The 18,693-nt window shown below is 37.6% G+C and overlaps 1 long non-coding RNA gene across 22 annotated transcripts in view; it reads left to right on the top strand.

Moving 5' to 3' along the window:
* LOC107184592 overlaps positions 1-18,693 on the top strand; it is a 103,639-nt gene that overhangs the window by 17,524 nt on the left and 67,422 nt on the right. The window contains exon 5 of one of the 22 annotated variants that reach the window (XR_001515470.1): positions 5,349-5,476. The exons of the other annotated variants lie outside the window; for them this stretch is intronic. This is a non-coding gene — a long non-coding RNA (uncharacterized LOC107184592). The remainder of the gene's footprint in view (positions 1-5,348; positions 5,477-18,693) is intronic. 22 annotated transcript variants of the gene reach the window in all.

Here is an 18,693-nt window from a genome sequence, read left to right as displayed (position 1 = left end):
GAGTCTGGGGATGATATTCTATTTCCACCTAGTTGTAGAATTTCCACTCAGCCAGCCTTCCTGTGGTTCTAGATGATGTCCGTTCCGTCTTTTAGGTGTAATTTGAATTGGTTGTTCGAGGCAGCAATCTCCGGTGTTAACCTATGCCGCCATCTTGGATCCTGCTCCTACAAAGCCCACTTTTTAAAAAAATATATTTTTATTGCTTTCAGAGAGGAAAGGAGAGGGAGAGAGAGAAACATCAATGATGAGAGAGAATCATTGATTGGCTGCCTCCTGCATGCCCCCTACTCGGGATCAAGCCCACAACCTGGGCATATGCCCTTGACCAGAATCGAATCCAGACCCTTAGTCCGCAGGCTGATATTCTGTCCACTGAGCCAAACCAGCCAGGGCCAAAGCCTATGTTTTTATTACTATCTTTGGACAGGGTACTTCGATAGAAAGTCACTCTATGGCTTTCCAGCAATGTGGCAGAGTTGCTGCATTTTCATACTTTCCTAGCTTTTAAAAAAAATCCTCACCCAAGGATGTTAATTAATGAGAGAGAGAGAGAGAGAGAGAGAGAGAGAGAGAGAGAGAGAGAGAAACATCCATTCATCCATTGGTGGATCAGTTGCCTCTCATACACACCCCAACGGGGGTTTGAACCTGCAACCCAGGTATGTACTCTGACCAGGAATTGAACCTGAAACGTTTTTGATGTACAGAGCGATGTTCCAACCAACTGAGCCACCCAGCTGGGGCATAATATCCTAGCTTTTCGTAAAGACAACTTAGATTCTGAGGAGATTCTGTAGTAAATTGAATATGGTTTCTCTTGCTGAGACTTTATGTTTATCCAGGGATGATCGAATTCATCCCATAATTTTGAGCTTTATGCAGCACCTTACTTTATAATGTTAAATGTGGAAATGAAGCATTAGTAGCTGGAGTGAAAAATTAAAGAGAACACTGAAAATGTTTTAACTCCTAATCGCTATTTTATCACCCTAAGCAATGTAGAGCAACAAAACTGTTAAGGCAATAATTATTTTTTGGCTTAATAATGTAGCCCTATATTAGGGCTTAACCATAAATAAGGCAATGAGAAATTCCTGTTTGATGTAATATTCTTGGGAGACAGTCACCATTTGGAGATGGTCATGTTCTGATGGGCAGCATCAGGACAGAACATTATCCATGGACTGAGTGCTGGTCATGAGGTGAGACCATTGCAGGTGTGTGCCTGTGGTTTAAATCATGTTTTATGACCCAACTTTGACACAGTTGAGCCACTTTCCACAATGAATCATTAACATTGCATCTTCTGTCAGTTATAACTATCTCCAGAAGTTACATCTGATGTTACATCTAACATCAGGAGGAAACCTATCCAAGGGTTAGAGAGAGTTAAAATATGTTTTAGAAAACAGACAAAAAACTTGCCTGGCCAGTGTGACTCAGTGGTTGAGCATTGACCCACGCACCAAGAAGTTGCTGGTTCAATTCCTGGTTAGAGCACATGCCCTGGTTGTGGCTCAATCCCCAGTAGGGGGTGTGCAGGAGGCAGCCAGTTGATATTTCTCTCTCATTGATGTTTCTATATCTCTTTCTTCCTTCCTCTCTAAAAATCAATAAAAACATTAAAAAAAAAACTTCTTATAAGTACTGCGCGCCAACGGATTGTGCCACTGAAGCCCTGGCCTGAAAAACTTCTAACTTAGATGTCATTGTAATGCCTGTATAACTCCATGATTTTTCTTATGTTCTCAAATAAATTTGATAAAATTCACAAAGGGACATTACTGGTAACATGATCAGGGTCTAAGAGTGTCATGGGTAATAACTATCCTTAGAATTAGATACAGGGGCTGGGTAAAATGTTCCTCCAGCTAAGTAGCATCTTGAATAACCCTACTTTTCTCCAAACTAGATGAAAAGATCAAGCAGAATAGATAGAGGTAGTAAATAACCATTAAACAACTTAATTTATTTATTCTACCCACGATTTTTTGATTAGTCAAAGGCCAGTATGTCTCTGAACCTTGCCAAGCTTAGTTGACCTTGTTACTATCCTGTTAACTAGGCACAATTTGGAGCAAGGGATGCCTATAAATCTGTGAGATGTCTTAATTATGAGATATCTTGAATATTAATTTCTATCTGCGATGGCTCTATGGTGAATGAGTCAGTCGCCAATAATTATATAGCAGATCACATGGTTTGTTGTACTGGTAAAAGGAAAAATACATAAGTAAATACACTTATTTGTTCAATCAGTAATTATTAAATACCTACCAAATACCAGGTGCTTAGTAGTAGTTAATATGACAAACATTGTCCCTGCTCTCATGGAGCTTAGAGTAAAGTGAGGAGACGCTGCACACCATAGTATGTGATGAGTGATAGAGTAGAAGTTAAGGTGATTTACAAGCATAGCTGGGACCTTGATCTAGTTTAGGGTAACAAAAGATATCTCTCAAAAAGTGACATTTGAGTTGGGGATAGACAGTGAGAACAGCATATTTCAGCTGAAAGTATGTCAGGTTCTAGGGACTAAAAGATGCTCAGGGTGACTGGAAGGGATACTAACACTTCAGCAGTTGGGAAGTAGGCACAGGATAGACAGAGTCTTTTAAGTTAAGGTGTTTAGGCTTGTTTTAGGACAGTGGTCGGCAAACTGCGGTCCGCGAGCCACATGCGGCTCTTTGGCCCCTTGAGTGTGGCCACGAAGTTTCAATCGCACTGTACGTGCGCGCCCGCACGTGGTATTTTGTGGAAGAGCCACACTCAAGGGGCCGCAGTTTGCCGACCACTGTTTTAGGATAATGAAAAATTATTGATTGGGTTTTAATGGAGTTTCATCATCAGATTTGCATTTTATCAGGATCACTTCAAAAAGGATTACTCCAATGGCTATATGGAGGGTAAATGCACTGGATAGGAGCAAGATTAGTGGCAAGGAGACTGACTTGGATGCTGTTTCAGCAAAATGTGTCAGAGATAAGAATGACTTAGGGTGACAGTGGAGATGGGGATAAATGGATATCAAAGTGATATCTGAGAAGGCAGATTGACAGGGCTTGGTCATTGATTGGATGGGACAGAAGAGTCAAAAAGATCCTTGGATAAATGATTTGGGCTACATGAGTAGACACTGAACATAGGGGAAAAGCTGGGATAGAGAGATAAATAGGAAATAAGGACATGAGTTCACTTCTGAACATGATGCATTGGATGGCTTATGAAATAGCCAATAAGTTGTTTATTAGAAAGTTAGATGAGCAGGTCCAAAGAAAAATATGAAGGTAACCAGTATATGGATGCTAATTGAAGCTCTGCAAGTCAATGCAGTTACCCAAAGTGGATAGAGTGCGAAAAGGCATAGTGCCTATGACTAAGCCCCAGGAGAAGCATTGACATTTAAAGGATTTTTCTCAAAGCAATGATTTAAAGATAATATTAACCTAGCTGGTGTTGCTCAGTAGTTGAGCATTGACATATAAACCAGGAGGTCATGGTTTGATTCCTGATCAGGGCACATGCCTGTGTTGTGGGTTCAATCCCCAGTGTGAGGCATTCAGGAGGCAGCCGATCAATGATTCTCTCTCATTATTGATGTTTCTATCTTTCTCTCCATTCCTCTCTCTGAAATCAATAAAATTATATTTTAAAGATACTAGTAATATTAGATGAAATCATTAAAAAATTTTTTTGAGATAAAGAAGAAGGTTTGTGAACCTGACAGTTTCCTTTCTTTTTCAGAATTGATTTCCTTTTTACTTCCACCTCAAGTGAAGTCATAGAGATTCTAAGGCAGACTCTTATGTTGTGGTTTAATTGGTTCTTGAACTCAAACCATCTTAAAACATGCAATAAAAAATGGGAAATAAAGGAAAACCAAAGCATGAAATTATCCATGCCTAAAACTTTTTGAATTCAGTGAATAATCGAAGCAATCATAAAAAGCAGGGCTGCCAACAGTCAGTGATGACCTAAGAAGGACTTTGTTTTCTTTCCCCCCTTTTATTCCTGACTTCCAATATCTTTTCATTTAAAAAATTCTTTAGAGATAAGGATCTCTTTGTATTCTCTCTCCCATCTTGATCTCACAGGTGTGTGGCAGAAACCAAGAATAATGTCTCCCAACTTGCTCTTTAATGGGTTGGCTTGTGAAGGACTTTTGACTAAATGGCAAAACTGCTCTCCTTTTTTCATGTGGTCAAACCCATGTCCACAAACCTTGATCTTTGGTGTGATTTCAGTGGAACTCTTCCTCCTTCTTAAACACATGGTGGACCTATTCCTTAACCTGACATATCATCCAATTTTGTTTCTGTTTTCCCCTCTGGGGATGATAACGTGGCTTACATTCTTTTAGAAGTCTTGGACACCAAGAATGTTGAGGCCAGCCCAACTGGGGAAGTGAAGGAAAGAATGCCTGGTAACCCAGTGGTGAAACCTCGGGAGTGTGCTCCGTAAATGCCATTTTCTCCCTGTTTTATTTATTTTTTCCTTTTGTATATTAACTGCAAATAACCCACAGACTTTAATAAGCTTCATAAGAAGCCACCAACAAATGTTTAAAGTATCTCAACAAGGTTTCCAAGAAAGTCCTGAATAAAATTGTTTTTGCATCATGACCAATGTATCAGCTTTCTTTTTTTACCTTCTGTCTCCTGTTGATGCAAAATTTACTGAAATCTCAAATCAAGAAATGCAGCAAAATAAATGGTTACACTTATTTCAGGTAATTTATTTTAAGTCAAATAAATGAATGCTTAGTCAGACAGAAAAAGATCAAGGAATGAGAGGCTTGTATGACCTCCGAAGTAATTAGACATTTATGTGTTTTATGGGCAACTCTCACTGAGTATAAAGAAATATCTTTCTTTTAAAAATTTCAAAAAACATTTGTAAAATGTCTTTGGATTTAAATCCTTTTGATTTGAGAAGGAAATCAAAAGCCCAACGTAGTAGATTAGCATTGAGGATGTTGTTCCCAGCAAATTTTAATGCACTTTTTTTTTTCAAAAGCTGTGGATTTACTGAACATTATATTAATACTCTCATTTGTATTTGGGCAACACACACACAGATACTTACACGTACATACATACTTACACATACACACATACATAAAAGTAAAAGTTCTTTCTTTCCCTTTAGGAAATATTTTTCATGCTAAGCAAAGATTGTGACTGACATGTAAATAACCAGTGTTGGATGGTATGAGAAAGAACAATACATGCATTTGAGTATTTTTATGGAGACGTCTGCTCCTTATACACCTGGCTTTTCTTTTGAGGCATATTTCCATAGACTGTGTCCCATGTTCTAAAATTCATTTGTTATTCATGCCATAGAGATTTTCATGGGTTTGTAGATTGTGCCTTGGAGTATAACTTAGTGTGAAGATAGTCAAGTAAAGGAATAGACAAAGGGAAAGCAAAGCAATTCACTTGAAATCCAGAGACCTTTCCAATGCCGAAAAGTAAGTAAAAGCAGATGTGGTAAAGTTTAGAAAATCAAGACATTATTTTCCTGTTTCCATTGAATTTTTTTCTAAACACATTATAAATAAGCTTTGAAGTAATATAAAGTCCTCTGTTTTGTTGATAGCATCTTTTGTAAAAAACTTTATCAATGCTTGTTTAAGTTATAGACTAAATGATATCTCAGTTGGTAAAAGAACTGACTGTATCTGCTGGCACATACAATGCTACAATGCTGAAATTACTTACAATGTCTGAGTCACTTAGGTATCTATTTGATTAGATCTTTGGGGTTTAATGTTAAGCAGCTCAAATGTTTTATGCTATAAGAATACAACACGAAACCTCAATATTTCATTATTTACACGCATTACACTTAATTTTATATTTGTGGATACTTTTTATTCTGCAATAGAGAGAACCTGCTTTATTAATTTTTAGAATTTTCTGAAGAAGGAGGCTGGGGATGTGAAAATAAGTCTATTTATGCCACACTCCTGCCTCTCCCCATTCTTAAAGCCAGCTCAAAACTCTTACGACATGGCCTGTAGAAATGAAGGCTATTTAAAATGAACTGTCACTCTTTAGATTTGTTTCTAAAACTTAATATCTAAAAGAGCACAGGGGAGAGTACATTGCCAGAGCAAGGTGTTTGCTAGCTCAGGGAAGCTGCAGGACAGGTGCCCATCCTCATGCTCCCACTGGCCCTCATCATTTGGAGTCACTGAATGTCTTCCAGCTGTTAGAGAATGTCCCAGGCTCAAAACGGCATCCCTGCTGAGGGCATTGTCAGGGTCTAAGCCAATTCTGGAAATGACTAGCTGCTAAAATATGGAACAAGGGAAATCAGTTCATATCAATGACATAAACCATCATCTGTCTGTTATTACATTCATTCAGCTGGGTCACATATGACTTAATAATCAAATTACCACTCTATATATCTTAAATCTGCCTGTTCATTTGACCACCATGTGAACATGGGAAAACAAAGATAATCCAGGCTGTCTTTTCTTTATTTTATTTTCTTTTAAATATTTATTTTTGCACATATAAGTAAAGTGCTTGTAAAAGTTCAAAAATTATATAATATAGAAAGCTAAAGTCCCCAGTGGCGGTCTCCGTCCATTCCTATCACTTGGCATACTTAGGTTGTTAACAGTTTGATGTGTATCAATTACTTCTTAATGATTAATGGAATTTTCTATTTTAATACTTTACTAATACAATTATGGCCTTTTAAAATTAATTTAAATGAAAAATTAGCTGGATCTATAAAAAATTTCAAAGGTATATAACATTTTAGTAGGGAAAAGTAAAGCAATCTGTTTCTTTGTTTTGTTTTGTTTTGTTTTTGTCATTTATGCTTTGAATACTTTCAAGTAGCATTTGAAATAGCTTACAATAAAAACCAGGGCAAAGGAAAATATGACCAAGAAGCATTCAGAAAGCATAAAAGAAAGAAAGGGGAAATATTCAGAGAATAGGGGAAATGGTAAGTCAAGAGGTACTAGTGTTGGAAAGCTAGACCTTTTGATCTAAAACATTGCACAAAGTTTCAGAGTGGTCTTTGCACTTCTTACTGGGATGCAAAAGGAAATCAGGTTATTTGAGAAGGATTTGCATAGGTAACTTTCATCTACAGTCAAAATATGATTTTCATAGGGTCCATGTAATTAACAATGCTGCTTTCAGGCAGGAGCAATGCCTCATACAACTCTTTGTTTACAGAACCTTGCTGTCCAAGAGCCCTAAACATATTTGCTAGAACAATAAATGAATGAATTAGTGAATGAAGCAATGAGAGTATTTATAATGCATATGTGTTCTAACTATGATTGTTTCTTTTTTAATTGTTTCTTATTATTGCCTCATTGCTGTTAAATTTGAGAACATGATGATCAGTTTGTTAGTTTTTTAAAAAACAAATATTATTTTGTGACACAGTTTTAGACACTATGACTACTAATGTGTGTAAGACAGTTGTGCCTTCATGGAGCTTATAATCTGGTGGGACAAATAGATAAGTAAAAAAAGAAAAACAGGTACACTATGGAGAGATAATGGACAAGTTGAGGTTGCTGTGAGAGCCCTCGGGTAGAGTAGCTGATGCACACTAGGGAAACGGGAGAGTTACAGTCCTTTATGGCCAAAGCAACTCTGCAGGGTGTGCACAGCATCTGAGGTGTATAGCTTCCTGTGATTCAGCCGAAGAAGGGAAAACAACACTTGGATTCTTGAAGAGAGAGTGGTCTTCTTGACTGTTAGATTTTTCAAGCAGGACCTGACAATAGCAGAATGGTTAAAGTCTTTTTAGTCATTAAAAACTGAGGTTACCAGAAAGTATCTATGCAAGAGGTATTCTTAACTTTAGACTGAAGTAAAGATCCACACTAAGCATTAGATTACAGGTATTATTGTAAAATCTGATGCATGAGTCAGGTCCCAGCAGGAAATGTCACACTGGAAAAGAATAACTGAAGAGAGATGAATGGAAGAACTATTGACAGGTTGGGCAGATTTAAGAAGCCAACAAGGAACAGTGCAGCACCAAGGACTGGCCACAATGGGAAACAGTTACCACCCCTGGCCATGGCTGGAGTAGGAGGCTGGTTAGAGGAACTGGACTTTCACTAGAGGAAAACAATTTGAAGCCGGGCCTGGAGTGGATGGAGCTGGGTAAGAATTACCCAACCTTCTCCCTCTTCCTGCCTTTGAATTCTTCTAGGTACCTACAATTGATCCAACCCGACTGGGGATCAGAGACAAAAGGGAGAGCAGTTGACAGAGTCTTTAGAAATTAGCCTCCAGGGAAGGAAGCCTGGCTGAGAGGTCAGAGAGTGCATCTGGAGGGGCAAATGAAGAGTATCTAGCCCAATTCCATCAATGGAAAGCATCCTGTTTACATTCAATATTAGGTGTAAGTTGTATGTTATGAAACATAGAAAACATCATGGTCAAACCTAGAAAAGAGCACCAAGTCATTAGACACAATTTTCTTTGTTGTAGAAAAGCATTTTCCTTGTTGCTATTTCGGAGGTGTTTTATTGTTGGCAATGCTACAGAAACGGTTAAAGATTCATCCACTTGTTTTAAGTTGTGCGTATGGATTAATAGTCATTTCTGCTTTCCTTACTTTCTAAAGTAAGATGCTATCTGATAGATTTGGACAGAGATGATCATTATTCCTGGGTCAATGAGGAGACTGATTCTAGAGAGGATCGAAGAACTGGATTTCTGGGCCTCTTTCAGAGGTTATTTGGACACTATCGATGTATTCCAAGAGTACAGAAGTCTCGAGAAATGATGAACTTCCATGGTCAACCAGGGAGCAGTGAGATCATATGAGGCCTCTCTGGGTTTGCCAACTAAGATAAGTCAGCATTTTTTTAGAGTACACAATGGCAGAGCATTTATCTAGGACACTGTGTTTCCAGAGCTTACAAGAGCCTTTTGGCTTTAGCAATGATACTAGCAGACAGCCTGTAGCAGGGGCAGGCTAGACTGGATGAACCTGGGAACCATCATCAAGGGTGACACTTCTCCCAGGACTAATATATCACATAAGGATAGATGGTTATTATTATTATTGTTATTATTTTGGGTAATTAACATTACCATACCTGATGGTGACTGTATTATCTACACATGCAAGCAAGGTTGAAAGGACTACTTTATAAGCAGTGGTTCTTGTAAACCTGCTAGACAGTTTCCTGATTTCTTGTTTTAAGTGATATTGCTAGAAACTGTTCTTATAACACTTCCTCCTTGTAGTCAACCAGAAGCCTTACCTTGAATAAATCCCTGCTTGTCACCTACTTCTGATTGAGTGTGGGAGACTCCTGACAGTAATGCACTTTCCCAGAATTCACTAATTGGAAGGTGCCTTTAGAACAGCCTAAGAATATTCTATATAATAAAGCCTAATATGCAAATTGTCCCCTCGGGAGTTCGACCGGGAGTTTGACTACTCGCTATGACATGTGCTGACCACCAGGGTGCAGAACATGGCGGGTGTTGGCGATGTGGTGCTGGCAGTGGGTGGCAGTGGAGGCGCTGCTGGCCCCAATGGGCCCCAACAGAATGGGACTGTGATGGGATGGTGGAGCAGGTGAGCAGGTGGTGACAAGCAGGAGTCCAATTGCCCCCCCGCCCATTGCCCTGCAGACAGCGAGCAGTAGTGGGGGGGCAGGGCCGCTGCCTGCCTCCCCGGCACTGAAGGAGCCGGGTGGGGGGCCCCCGGCCTGATCGATTGCCCTGTAGGCAGGATGGTGGAACAGGTGAGGGGCCGGTGCCAGGCCATGGCAGGGTACCAGGTGGGGCTGGGAGGCTGGGGCTTGAGCTGGGGCCGATCCCTGTCAGCCACCCCAAGGACCCCACCCATGCACGAATTCATGCACCAGGCTTCTAGTATGGAAATAAAACACTGGGTGCCTGGATGAAGAGTGCTTTCAAAATTTGAGATTGATCTTGGAAAAATATAATGGAAATGAAGACACTCCATTTCATAGATTTCAAGATACAGTTTCTTCAAATTAGGTTGTATTTTATAATTTCTGTAGTCTTACAAATAATTAGCAGCATTTTTCTTCTTTAGTAGCACGTGCAAACTATGGTATGTGTGATGATTGATGGCATCTTTGAGCAGTTAAAAAACAAACTTGAAAGGAGCTTTGTACTGGCACAGAACAGGCCTATAGGTCAATGGAACAGAATGGAGAGCCCAGAAATAAACTCACATCTTAATGGTCATTTAATGTTTAACACAGAAGGCAAGAACATACAATGAGGGTAAAGACAGGCTCTTTAATAAATGGTGTTGGAAAAATTGGACAGTTATATGCAAAAAATTGAAAATAGACCACCAACTTAAATCATACACAAGAATAAACTCAAAATGGATTAAAGACCTAAATGTAAGTCATGAAAACATAAAAACTTTAGAAGAAAACATAGGCAGTAAAATCTTGGACATTTCTCATAACAACATTTTGCAGATATATCTCCTCAGGCAAGGAAAACATAAACAAATAGGACTACATCAAACTAAAAATCTTTTGCACAGCAAAGAACACCATCAACAAAATGAAAAGGGTACCCACTGAATGAGAGAACATATTTGCCAATGATACATCTGATAAGGGGTTAATTTCCAAAATATAGAAAGAACTTATACTACTCAACACCAGGAAGGCAAATAACTCAGTTAAAAAATGGACAAAGGACCTGAATATAAATTTCTCCAAAGAGGACATACAGATAGACATATGAAAAAAAATCTCAACATCACTAATCATCAGATGCAAACTAAAACCACAATGAGATAACACGCCATGCCTGTCGGAATGGCTACCATCAATAAATCAACAAACAAGTGTTGACGAAGATGTGGAGAAAAGGGAACCTTCTTACACTGTTGGTGAGCATGCAGACTGGTGCAGACACTGGAAATCCGTATGGAGTTACCTCAAAGAATTATAAATGGAACTGCCTCTTGATCTAGTGTTCTTATTTCTGGAAATATATCTGAAGGAACCCAAAACACTAATTTGAAAGAGTATATGCAACCCTATGTTCATTGCGGCAATGTTTGCAATAGCCCCGATCTGAAAACAGCCCAAGTGCCCATTGGTAAGTGAGTGGATAAAGAAGCTGTGGTATATTTATACAATGGAATATTATGTGACCATAAAAAGGAAGGAACTTTTATCCTTTGAAACAGCATAGATGGACCTGGAGATTATTATGCTATGTGAAATAAGTCAGTTAGAGAAAGACAAATACTATATGATTTCACTCATATGTGGGATCAAATGAATAAAATAAACCGACGAACAAAATAGAAAGAGACATGGATACATGGAACAGACTGATAGCTGTCAGAGGGGTGGGAGGTTAGGGGGCTGGATGAAAGAAGGTAAAGGGATTAAACTGAAAAACATATATACATGACACATAGACACAGACGACAGTGATAGCCACATTGGAAGGGGGGTTGGGAGAATAGATGGAGGTGGGCAAAGGTGTGTAAATGGGGCCAGAGATATTGTTTGGGGCAATAGACGCACAATGCAGTGTTCAGTGATTGTTTGTTGAGTTGTGCACTTGAAACCTGTATGATTTTGTGAACCAATGTCACCCCAATACATTCAATAGAAAATAAAAATTAAAAGGTGAGGAGACTAAAAAGAGAAAGAAATATAATTTGAAATATAATTAGGGTATTTCTCTATCTTGATTGGCCAGAATATACCTTTAGAACTAGAATATAACTCAAGAATGCTAAATCCTAGTTAATTTCTAGTTAACCTGGTAGTAATTTTGTAATGATTACCAAAAATACTGTATTAAGAGACATTCTGAAGCTACATTCTGGCTCAGGGCTTATTCCATTTATAAAGTGGATCTTTAATGGGTAGGAAATAGAAAAGTGTCTGCATGTGACTGAGACATTTATCTTCTTTCTTATAAAAGAATTGTGTGCATGTAGTTTATATTAAAAAGGGAATTGGAACTTGATAACTTGTAACTGTTGAGCACTGCCTGGGTCTCTGAAAAAGTGTCTGATGGATCCAAGTTGTCTGGTAATGATCCTGATGTATTCTGAGGTAGGATTAATCTAGCATGTTTTTTATTTCATCAATACCATGTAAACATCTTTGCTTTGTTTCTATACTTGCCAAGAAACCTTCTAAATTAGCTTTCCAGGGGATTTATGCCCTTGAACGTCTATTGGTTGTTTTAAAAGTGGGTAATCACTTTGGAATGTGGCTTAATGTAATTGTAAATGGACAAATATCCTAGTATCTTTCTCTTTTCCCCCTTGTATGGTCACTGTCCTTTAGCCTGTCTTACAAAATTATTTGAAAATTCTGCTTTCAAAAAAAACCCCTCTTGCTATTTCAATGTCTCGTGTGAAGAGGCCTTACCCTGGCAAAACTGATGTGACAGCTTGGGCAGTGAGGAAGGCTGCCCAGTATTAAGAGGAGGTGAACCTGACAAGAGCAACTGGCTTCTCACCTCTACACCCCGTCTTCACTGACAAGCACCATTTCACCCAAAGCCCTTCTTGATTCCGGTGTATGTGGTGCTTCCACAAGTATCTTAATCATTTCCAGGCTCGCTTAGAAATTGTTTAAGAATAAACAACCTCTCTTTGTACCTTGCTATGTACCAGGAACATAGTGTGCAGTTCTGGTCAGCAACCCTCAATGAAGACATGATTAAAGTGAAAGGAACCAGAGAAAGTTCACTAACATGGGCAAAAGAATAGGCTTCTATATTGATTAATTAGCTTACATTGGTGAATTCATTCATTAAATTTGTTCTGAGTGTAGCATAAAATGAGAAGGGCTCTATTTACAAAGGAAGAAGGCTACGAAAGGGGATATGATTAAAATCCAGGAAATTATGAAAACTATGCTTTCTTATTTATTGAATCCTGGCATACTAGAATTTAGGAGAGTCTCAGAAGCTTAAAAGAGATCTACAATGAATAGGAACTTGTGGAATGCATTATCCCAGGATGTGGTGCAGATTGAAAATATACATAGATATATTAAAAGTTTAGATAAGCTCATGAATAACAGATTGGGGAAACAATGACACGGGGTATTTCCACAACTCTTGAGGGAGATCAGACTTTTTTTCTTCCACCACATGTCCCTTGGTGTGCCCATCAAAGAATGAATATCATGGTGATGGGCCCAGTGTTAGGATATATATTAGAGTCTGATTAGACAAGTAAGACAACTGCCAAAATGTAGGGGAGAAACTGGACTCATTGAATTATCTAGGTTCCAAAGACATGTAAATAAAATAACTGTGTGAATTCTAGGGCACCAGTGATGGAAAGTTATGAAAGGCTATATACTTTTTACACCAGGAGCAGCTAATCTTTGTTATCAGAGAAGCAAGCAATAATATGCATATGTTGAACAGCCAGAATTAGGGGTCATGTAACCGTCTCTTTCATAGACCACCATGCTGCTTGTATCAAGCACTTTTTTAAAAAAGAGAACCAAGGTTTTGTCTGCAATTAATGCATAATAAATGAGACCCAGCCATATACTACATAAAAAAAGAAATAAAAGTTTCCTTTAAGCTATATCCTTTTAAAATGTTCCTGGAAAAGGGTCTCTATTCTTTTATTTAAAACAACATTGGAAATGTGGTAGAAATATTTTTGTAGTAAATTTTTTTACAAATAAATTTTATTGGCATTCTTTGTTGTCTCTCCCAGTATGAATTAATTCCTTACATGATTTACTTCTGTTTTCAAACAAGAAGGCTGAAACTAATTTAAATTAAAACAGCCTGCATTTCTCTTAGAATGCATGTGGTACTGTTTCTCACCTCTGTCTTCACTGATGATAATATATTTTTCTTTCACCAATTTGCTAGCATGTTTTAAAAGGACATCTCCACATGTGTTTCAAAACATAGTTGTACACACATGAGGGACAGAGGCATATAAAAATTATGAGAGCATAATCTATTATTACAACAGATATTATATAATGCATCACAACCAGGTTATGCTCTCAGGACTTCATCTTATAAGATGTTGGGAGCAGATGGGTGCTATTAAAAATCATACCCCTAGATCTGAAAAAGTATTAACTATCATACATATATATTATACATATAAGTATCAAAAATAGTAACAAGAGCAGTACCTTATGTTTTTTCTTCCTTTCTTTCTTTCTTTCTTTCTTTCTTTCTTTCTTTCTTTCTTTCTTTCTTTCTTTCTTCTTTCTTTCTTTCTTTCTTTCTTTCTTTCTTTCTTTCTTTCTTTCTTTCTTCTTCTTCTTTTTTTTTAGAAGACTTGAATTGCTTTATTTAGCTCCTAATGTTTGGGAATCTTAAGAATTATAAGATTTTATAAAATCATGGTGAGAGACCTTTTTCTGCCATATTATTTCCTTATGATCTTCTTATGTCATTTACATGAGATATACATATTAGGTGTTAATAAGAAGTCAAGGCTTAGACAATATATTCTTCAACTGAACAGGTGAATAAATTAGGTGGAATATTAACATCTAGAAGAGTTTTTCCAGACAAGTAACTAAAATGGGTTTAAACCAATTAACACAATTAAACCACATCCAGACTTTGATATTAGCCCAACTAGAGTGGTCCAGTTGGTTGGAGCTTCGTCCTGTGCACCAAAGGGTTGCGGGTTCAATTCCTGATCAGGGCACATACCTGGGTTGCAGGTTAGATCCCTGGTCAGGACGTGTATGCAAGGCAACCGATGATAGATGTTTCTCTTTCTCTCTCTCTCTCTCTCTCTCTCTCTCTCTCTCTCTCTTCCTCTTTCTAAGCATGTCCTCAGGTGAGAATTTTAAAAATATTTTATACTAAATGACTGCTATATATGTGATACAATTACACATGATGTATTAGTATCAAAGAATGCAACCAAAACAGAGATGGCAAAAATATAACTCTTTCTAAAACATTCATTTAATGAAAATCTACTACAAGTAAAATCATCAGACTTTAATTTGTTATACTGCTTTGACAGTTTAAGCACTCCATTACACATTATTTAATTTGACCCACCAAAGAACTGTGTGTAAATTAGCACTCACGTTTTATAGACAAGAATATTGGTCTCAGAGAAAGCACTTTATCAACATCACACACAAAAAATCTTTTTTTAAAAAAAACCTCACCCAAGAATATTTTTCTATTGAATTTTAGAGAGAGTGGAAGGAAAGGAGAAGGAGAGGATAGAGAGAGAAACATCAACATTAGAGAGACACATCGATTGGTTGCCTCCTGCACTTGCCCTGACCAGGGCTGGGGATGAACCTGAAACCAAGGTATACGCCCTTGACTGGGAATTGAACCCGAGATCCTTTGGTCCGCTGGTCAATGCACTAACCGCTGAGGAAACTGGCCAGGGCCACAAAAATGTTTTAATCAGCCTCCCTTTCTTCAGACTTTCCTCAAGTTTACCAGTTACCACACGGCTGCAAGAGTGCCATTTCTTCTGCTTAAAATCCTTTGAAAACTCCTCATTGCCTATATATTCACGTGCACAATGTGGTGACTTATGAGCCCTTTACTCACTGTACCTGCCCATGTTCAAATCCAGGTGTTGGAAGACTTTTCCTGTGAGGCACCAGATAACAAATATTTTAGTCTTCATGGTCTAAACATCTGCCAATGTTTTACGATTGTTTTTGTATCATGAAAGCAGTCATAGACAATATGCAAACAAATGGGCATGACTGTGTTTCAATAAGGCTTTATTTACAAAAAAAGGTGGTAGGCTAGATTTGGCCTACAGACCAGTTTTGCTAACCCTTAATTGTGTACAAGTCAATCCCTTAGAATATGGGAAGAAAACATCAAAAGTTCTATTTATATTTTGTTTTTAATCCCATCCTCTTGAATTTTATTTTTTTGTACATATTTTATAATAAACCTAGTACATTCATTAAATCTGTATATTCAGAGTGCATGCTTAATTTTATTTTTTACTGATAGGATTTGCATTTGATAAGAATGAGAAACTAACTTTCTGCTCCATTGACCCATGCCAAAGCTCCTGGTAATTCTCAGCACACATCAGACTGATTTCTACCTCTATGCTTTTATTCACGCTGTTTTCTCATGTGGTTAGCATGCTGTTTGCTGTTATTCATTCTTGTACTTCAGACTTTCATCTGGAACCCTTTTCCTTCTTCTTGAAGTATAAAATTTTTAAATTCCTTTAGTTAGGGCCCACTAAAAGAAAAATCTCTTTATTTGTCTGAAAACAGCCTTATAATAAAGCTACCTTTGCTGGGTAGAGAATTATAGGTTGGTCTTATTTTTTTCTCAGCACATTGAAGATATAATTCCACTTTCTTTTGGCTTTCATTGTTTTTCTGAAGTCAGTTGTCAAACTACTGCTATATTGGAGGTAATCTATTCTTTTTTTCTCTGGCTGCTCTCAGGTTGTCTTTTGCTATAATTTTGTTTTACTATAATGCTTCCTCCAATGCATTTCATTTTATTTTTCTGATCAAGATTTATTCATTTATGAATTTGGATTGGTATCTTGTATCAGTTCTAAAAAAATTTTTAGAACTGAATAAATTTTACTTCTTCAAATTTTGTCTTTGCTCCTGACTCATTTTTTTCTCCTTGCCTTTGGGGACTCTAGTTAAACATATGTTAGCTCTCATTCCTTATTCCATGTATTGTAACCTTGTGGTTTGATTCAGGTTATTAATTCTTGCCAAAAATACTGCATCAGTGAGTGATACTGTGTCTTTCTCAGGGTGTCATATCTGGAGATTGATATTAATTTTGATCAGTCAATTTATTTATTTATTTTGTTAATCCTCATCTGAGGATATTTTTCCATTGATTTTTAGAGAGAGTGGAAGGGAGAGGGAGAGACAGAGAGAAACATTGATGTGAGAGAGACACATCCATTGGTTGCCTCCTGCATTCACCCAGACCAGGGCCAGGGGACCTGCAACCAAGGTCATTTGACTGGAATCGAACCCAGAACCCTTCAGTCCACAGGCTGATGTTCTATGCACTGAGTCAAACTGACTATGGGTTGATCAGACAATTTATCTAATTTCTCCACAGTAAATTACTGAATCCCCTGCAACTAATAAACAGTTTGTGTGATAATACTTTAAAATCATAAAAATATCCTGATCCTGGGAGAGAGGAATGGGTATTTGTTGTTCAAAGGGTATAAAGTTTTAGTTATACAAGAATAAGTTCTCAAGATCTACTGTAAATATTGTGTCTATAATTAACAATACTGTATTATGCACTTAAAAATTTATTAAGATGGCAGGTCTCAGATCATATTCTTATCTTAATTTAAAACAAAGTAATCCAGCCAGCATGGCTCAGTGGTGGAGCATCGACCTATGAACCAGGAGATCACTGTTCGATTCCTGGTCAGGCAAATGCCTGGGTTGCGGGCTCAATCCCCAGTGTGGGGCCTGCAGGAGGCAACTGATCAATGATTCTCTCTCATCATTGATGTCTCTCTCTCTCTCTCTCTCCCTCTCCCTTCCTCTCTGAAGTCAATTTAAAACAAGCCTATGTTACAAGATAATGAAATAAAGTAAATAAATTAGCTGTACATGCAAAACCAAACAAAAACAACAAACTCCAATATCCTGCTCCTTATAAAATTCTCACCCTAGATATAACATTCAATGATAGCTCTTGCCTAATCTAATCTTTACTACAATAGTTGTAAAAGCTATCCACTTTTTAATTTTTTTATTTCTAAATGATATATTAAATTCTTTTATTTATTTAATTTATTTTATTGTTGAGAATATCACACATGTCCCCTACTTTCTCCCGTTTGCCCCCCTCCACCGACCTCCCACACACCCCAGGCCTTCACCTGTCTATTGTCTGTGTCCATGGACACATATGTGCAGATACATTCTTTGATTAATCTCTTCCTGGTCTCCTTCCCATCTATCCTCTGAGATCTGTCAGTCTGTTTCATGCTTCCATATCTATGGTCCTATTTTATTCCATAGATTTCACATGTAAGTAACATCATGTGATATTAGTCTTTCTCAGATTGGCTTATTTCATTTAACATAATAATCTCCAGGTCTGTCCATGCTGTCTCAAAGAGTAAGAGTTCCTTCCTTCTTATGGCCACATAGTATTCCATTGTATCAGCTTTTTTATCCATTCATCTACTGATGGGTACTTGGTCTGTTTCCATAACTTAGCTATTGTAAATAATGCTGCTATGAACATAGGGGTGCATATACTCTTTTTGATTCATCTTTCGGGATTCTTAAGATATATTCCTAGAAGGAGGTCACTGAGTCAAAAGGCAGTTCCATTTTTAATTTTTTGAGGAACCTCCATACTCTTTTCCACAGTGGCTGCACCAGTCTGCATTCCCACCAGCAGTGTACTAAGATTCCCTTTTCTCCAGGCCTCATTGTGGTTTTAATTTACATCTCTCTGATGATTGGTGATGTTGAGCATTTTTTGATATGTCTTTTGGCCATCTGTATGCCCTCTTTGGAGAAGTGTCTATTTAGGTCCTTTGCCCATTTTTTAATTGGATTGTTTGTCTTCTTCTTGTTGAGTTGTATAAGTTCTTTGCATATTTTGGAAATTAACCCCTTATCAGATGTGTCATTGGCAAATAAGTTCTCCCATACTATGGGTTCCCTTTGCATTTTGAAGATGATTTCTTTTGCTGTAA

Source organism: Myotis davidii, unplaced genomic scaffold (genome assembly GCF_000327345.1).
Source record: "Myotis davidii unplaced genomic scaffold, ASM32734v1 scaffold304, whole genome shotgun sequence".
Lineage (NCBI taxonomy): Eukaryota > Metazoa > Chordata > Mammalia > Chiroptera > Vespertilionidae > Myotis > Myotis davidii.
The sequence above is the reverse complement of the archived record's forward strand: the minus strand, read 5'-3'. Positions and strand labels throughout refer to the sequence as shown.